Raw genomic sequence first — 5,767 nt, forward strand, 5'->3', positions numbered from 1 at the left:
CCTGGGAAGAACATCCCGTACGGAACCCTTTACCCGAAAACATCCGAACCGCACATGCTCGCGACAGTCCTGCCGTTAGAGAATGCACCGTGCACGCGACCGAGTAAGGCCACTCAGAGACATCCATTTCCTAGGTATATGCCCCCTACGCACTTTTGGTGGCGCAACTCGCACGAACAGTCCCACCTCGACCCCGTAAACAAGCTTTTTTGCCTCGAAGAGTTCGTCGGAGACGAAGAAGCAACCTTCAGTGCAAACGTAGCACTCTTTTGTGCAACCGCCCAAACAACGCCCCCTCTACCCTCTGTCGAAACACTCGGCATTGCTGCTCCCTAAGGTGAGCTTCTCCTCATAGGCAATTCCGCTCTTATCCGGTCACGTTTGTGTGCCCGAATTTCGCAAGGCAACCTCCATGGGACATGGAAAAGACTCGAGAAGAGAGCTCGCTCACGGGAGAGAGAAGCCAAGGAGACCACGAGAGTGCTGAGAGTGGGACAGCGCTGAATAGGCGGGAGAAGCCTGCGCGTATAAACGGAGATATATATCCAATTGCAACGAAGGAACGTGCCAAAGATCGAGAACAATGGCAGAAATGCTAGTAACGTGCACTTCGGGACCAACGCATCACCGGAAGACAACCGCCAAACATCGAAAGAGTCGCGATGCTCCGCAACCTACGTGCAAAGCGGTCGCACACCGGGTAAGGGAGTGAGAGCCCCAAACATAGCTGGGCGAGGCGCTCACTCCGCTCTTTAATATCTCGTTAATACCGCCAAGGAAATGGCACAAGCACACACACACAAGCATCCTCGGAAGAGGACAGTTCGAGTGACAGGTCAAATCCAAGAGTTCCGAAGACTACCTCCAGGAACAATCGGGAACAAGACCGATTACAAGTCGTCGAGTCTGTTACTGGGCGAACACGAGATGCGCACAGGAAATCGATCAGCCCTCACAATGGCCCAAGGCCAGAGATCGGACTGCTACGATTTACCCCAACAATCATCGTGCCACTCTTCGCAGAGAGGTGATAGACGCCAACGAGCCCGCGCATAGCAATCGAGGTGTAAAAAGGGCGTTGAAGGCAGGAAGCCTGGACGAAAGAGGCTACGAGGTCACCTCGAAGCGGTCTAAGAATCGGGCGCACTTGGGGCGACTACCAGTGCCAACCCCTTATCCCGCGGTGCGTCCGACACACAGAAATTTCCAAGGCGGCCAAGGAGCCTCCCCGCATAGCAATCGGGGTGTGAGGTTACGGATGCAGCATTGATAGCAATCGAGGTGTGAGGCGAAGGATGCAGAAGTGAGAGCCGAGGGATGTAGCAGAGATAGCAATCGGGGTGTGTGATGCAGAAGAGATAGCAATCGAGGTGTGCGGTGGGAAGGGCCCAGCAGCCAGAATGCATGAAGCGACGGATGAAGCAGTGATGACAACCGGGCTGTGAGGAGAGGAGGGATGCAGCCAAGAAAGCAATCAGGGCTCGAGGCAAGGGATGCATCAAGGATAGCAATCATGTTGTGAGGCGAGATTCCAAAGGCTAAACGTGAGAGGCTGCAGGGTCGACTCAGAGAGGTCTATGCATGTGAGAGGCTGAAAGCAAGGTCGACTCGGAGCGGTCTATGCATCGGGCGCGCTTGGGGCGACTACCAGTGCCAACCCCTTATCCCGCGACGCGTCCGACAAAGAGAACGTTCCAAGGCGGCAGAGGAGGTTACCAGCCGAAGGATGCAGTAGCAATAACAGGTATAGTTCCGCGGCGGCCGAGAAGACTCACCGCATAGGAATCGGGATGCGAGGCGAGGGATGCGGCGGGAAGGCCCCGACGGCTAAACGGAAGAGGCTGCAGGGCCGCCTCGGAATGGTCCAAGCATCGGATGCGATTGGGACGACTACCAGTGCCAACCCCTTATCCCGCGATGCGTCCGATACACAGATAGTTCCAAGGCGGCCGAGGAGCCTCACCGCATATCAATCGGGGTGCGAGGCGAGGGATGGGGCGGGAAGGCCCCAACGGCTAGACGGAAGAGGCTTCAGGGCCACCTCGGAATGGTCCAAGCATCGGACGCGCTTGGGGCGACTGCCAGTGCCAACCCCTTATCCCGCGATGCGTCCGATACACAGATGGTTCCAAGGCGGCCGAGGAGCCTCACCGCATAGCAATCGGGGGTGCGAGGCGAGGGATGGGGCGGGAAGGCCCCAACGGCTAGACGGAAGAGGCTTCAGGGCCGCCTAGGAATGGTCCAAGCATCGGACACGCTTGGGGCGACTACCAGTGACAGCCCCCTATCCCGCGATGCGTCCGATACGAAGATGGTTCCAAGGCGGCCGAGGAGCCTCACCGCATAGCAATCGGGGTGCGAGGTGGGGGATGCGGCGAGATGGCCCCAACGGCTAGACGGAAGAGGCCACAGGGCCGCGTCGGAATAGTCCAAGCATCGGACGCGCTTGGGGCGACTACCAGTGACAACCCCTTATCCCGCGATGCGTCCGATACGAAGATAGTTCCAAGGCGGCCGAGGAGCCTCACCGCATAGCAATCGGGGTGCGAGGTGGGGGATGCGGCGAGATGGCCCCAACGGCTAGACGGAAGAGGCTGCAGGGCCGCCTCGGAATAGTCCAAGCATCGGACGCGCTTGGGGCCACTACCAGTGACAACCCCTTATCCCGCAATGCGTCCGATACGAAGATAGTTCCAAGGCGGCCGAAGAGCCTCACCGCATAGCAATCGGGGTGCGAGGTGGGGGATGCGGCGAGATGGCCCCAACGGCTAGACGGAAGAGGCCACAGGGCCGCCTCGGAATAGTCCAAGCATCGGACGCGCTTGGGGCGACTACCAGTGACAACCCCTTATCCCGCGATGCGTCCGATACGAAGATAGTTCCCAGGCGGCCGAGGAGCCTCACCGCATAGCAATCGGGGTGCGAGGCGAGGGATGCGGCGAGATGGCCCCAAAGGCTAGACGGAAGAGGCTGCAGGGCTGCCTCGGAATAGTCCAAGCATCGGACGCGCTTGGGGCGACTACCACTGCCAACCCCTTATCCCGCGATGCGTCCGATACACAGATAGTTCCGAGGCGGCCGAGGAGGTGGGGGATGCAGCGAGATGGCCCCAACGGCTAGACGGAAGAGGCTGCAGGGCCGCCTCGGAATAGTCCAAGCATCGGACGCGCTTGGGGCGACTACCAGTGACAACCCCTTATCCCGCGATGCGTCCGATACACAGATAGTTCCGAGGCGGCCAAGGAGCCTCACCGCATAGCAATCGTGGTGCGAGGTGGGGGATGCGGCGAGATGGCCCCAACGGCTAGACGGAAGAGGCTGCAGGGCCGCCTCGGAATGGTCCAAGCATCGGATGCGCTTGGGGCGACTACCACTGCCAACCCCTTATCCCGCGATGCGTCCGATACACAGATAGTTCCAAGGCGGCCGAGGAGCCTCACAGCATAGCAATCAGGGTGCGAGGCGAGGGATGCGGCGAGAAAGCCCCAACGGCTAGAGGGAAGAGGCTTCAGGTCCGCCTCGGAATGGTCCAAGCATCGGACGCGCTTGGGGCGACTACCAGTGACAACCCCTTATCCCGCGACGCGTCCGATACACAGATAGTTCCAAGGCGGCCGAGGAGCCTCACCGCATAGCAATCGGGGTGCGAGGCGAGGGATGCGGCGAGAAGGACCCAACGGCTACACGGAAGAGGCTTCGGGGCCGCCTCGGAATGGTCCAAGCATCGGACGCGCTTGGGGCGACTACCAGTGACAACCCCTTATCCCGCGACGCGTCCGATACACAGATAGTTCCAAGGCGGCCGAGGAGCCTCACCGCATAGCAATCGGGGTGCGAGGCGAGGGATGCGGCGAGAAGGACCCAACGGCTACACGGAAGAGGCTTCGGGGCCGCCTCGGAATGGTCCAAGCATCGGACGCGCTTGGGGCGACTACCAGTGACAACCCCTTATCCCGCGACGCGTCCGATACACAGATAGTTCCAAGGCGGCCGAGGAGCCTCACCGCATAGCAATCGGGGTGCGAGGCGAGGGATGCGGCGAGAAGGACCCAACGGCTAGACGGAAGAGGCTTCGGGTCCGCCTCGGAATGGTCCAAGCATCGGACGCGCTTGGGGCGACTACCAGTGACAACCCCTTATCCCGCGACGCGTCCGATACACAGATAGTTCCAAGGCGGCCGAGGAGCCTCACCGCATAGCAATCGGGGTGCGAGGCGAGGGATGCGGCGAGAAGGACCCAACGGCTAGACGGAAGAGGCTTCGGGTCCGCCTCGGAATGGTCCAAGCATCGGACGCGCTTGGGGCGACTACCAGTGACAACCCCTTATCCCGCGACGCGTCCGATACACAGATAGTTCCAAGGCGGCCGAGGAGCCTCACCGCATAGCAATCGGGGTGCGAGGCGAGGGATGCGGCGAGAAGGACCCAACGGCTAGACGGAAGAGGCTTCGGGTCCGCCTCGGAATGGTCCAAGCATCGGACGCGCTTGGGGCGACTACCAGTGACAACCCCTTATCCCGCGACGCGTCCGATACACAGATAGTTCCGAGGCGGCCGAGGAGCCTCACCGCATAGCAATCGGGGTGCGAGGCGAAGGATGCGGCGAGAAGGACCCAACGGCTAGACGGAAGAGGCTTCGGGTCCGCCTCGGAATGGTCTAAGCATCGGACGCGCTTGGGGCGACTACCAGTGACAACCCCTTATCCCGCGACGCGTCCGATACACAGATAGTTCCAAGGCGGCCGAGGAGCCTCACCGCATAGCAATCGGGGTGCGAGGCGAGGGATGCGGCGAGAAGGACCCAACGGCTAGACGGAAGAGGCTTCAGGGCCGCCTCGGAATGGTCCAAGCATCGAACGCGCTTGGGGCGACTACCAGTGACAACCCCTTATCCCGCGACGCGTCCGATACACAGATAGTTCCGAGGCGGCCGAGGAGCCTCACCGCATAGCAATCGGGGTGCGAGGCGAGGGATGCGGCGAGAAGGACCCAACGGCTAGACGGAAGAGGCTTCAGGGCCGCCTCGGAATGGTCCAAGCATCGGACGCGCTTGGGGCGACTACCAGTGACAACCCCTTATCCCGCGACGCGTCCGATACACAGATAGTTCCGAGGCGGCCGAGGAGCCTCACCGCATAGCAATCGGGGTGCGAGGCGAGGGATGCGGCGAGAAGGACCCAACGGCTAGACGGAAGAGGCTTCAGGGCCGCCTCGGAATGGTCCAAGCATCGGACGCGCTTGGGGCGACTACCAATGACAACCCCTTATCCCGCGACGCGTCCGATACACAGATAGTTCCGAGGCGGCCGAGGAGCCTCACCGCATAGCAATCGGGGTGCGAGGCGAGGGATGCGGCGAGAAGGACCCAACGGCTAGACGGAAGAGGCTTCAGGGCCGCCTCGGAATGGTCCAAGCATCGGACGCGCTTGGGGCGACTACCAGTGACAACCCCTTATCCCGCGACGCGTCCGATACACAGATAGTTCCGAGGCGGCCGAGGAGCCTCACCGCATAGCAATCGGGGTGCGAGGCGAGGGATGCGGCGAGAAGGACCCAACGGCTAGACGGAAGAGGCTTCAGGGCCGCCTCGGAATGGTCCAAGCATCGGACGCGCTTGGGGCGACTACCGTTGCCAACCCCTTATCCCGCGATGCGTCTGATACACAGATAGTTCCGAGGCGGCCGAGGAGCCTCACCGCATAGCAATCGGGTTGCGAGGCAGATTATTGGGAAGGGAACCCCCTGGGATGCGGCTCAAGCAGTGCCC

Source organism: Cryptomeria japonica, unplaced genomic scaffold (assembly GCF_030272615.1).
Source record: "Cryptomeria japonica unplaced genomic scaffold, Sugi_1.0 HiC_scaffold_953, whole genome shotgun sequence".
Classification (NCBI taxonomy): Eukaryota; Viridiplantae; Streptophyta; class Pinopsida; order Cupressales; family Cupressaceae; genus Cryptomeria; species Cryptomeria japonica.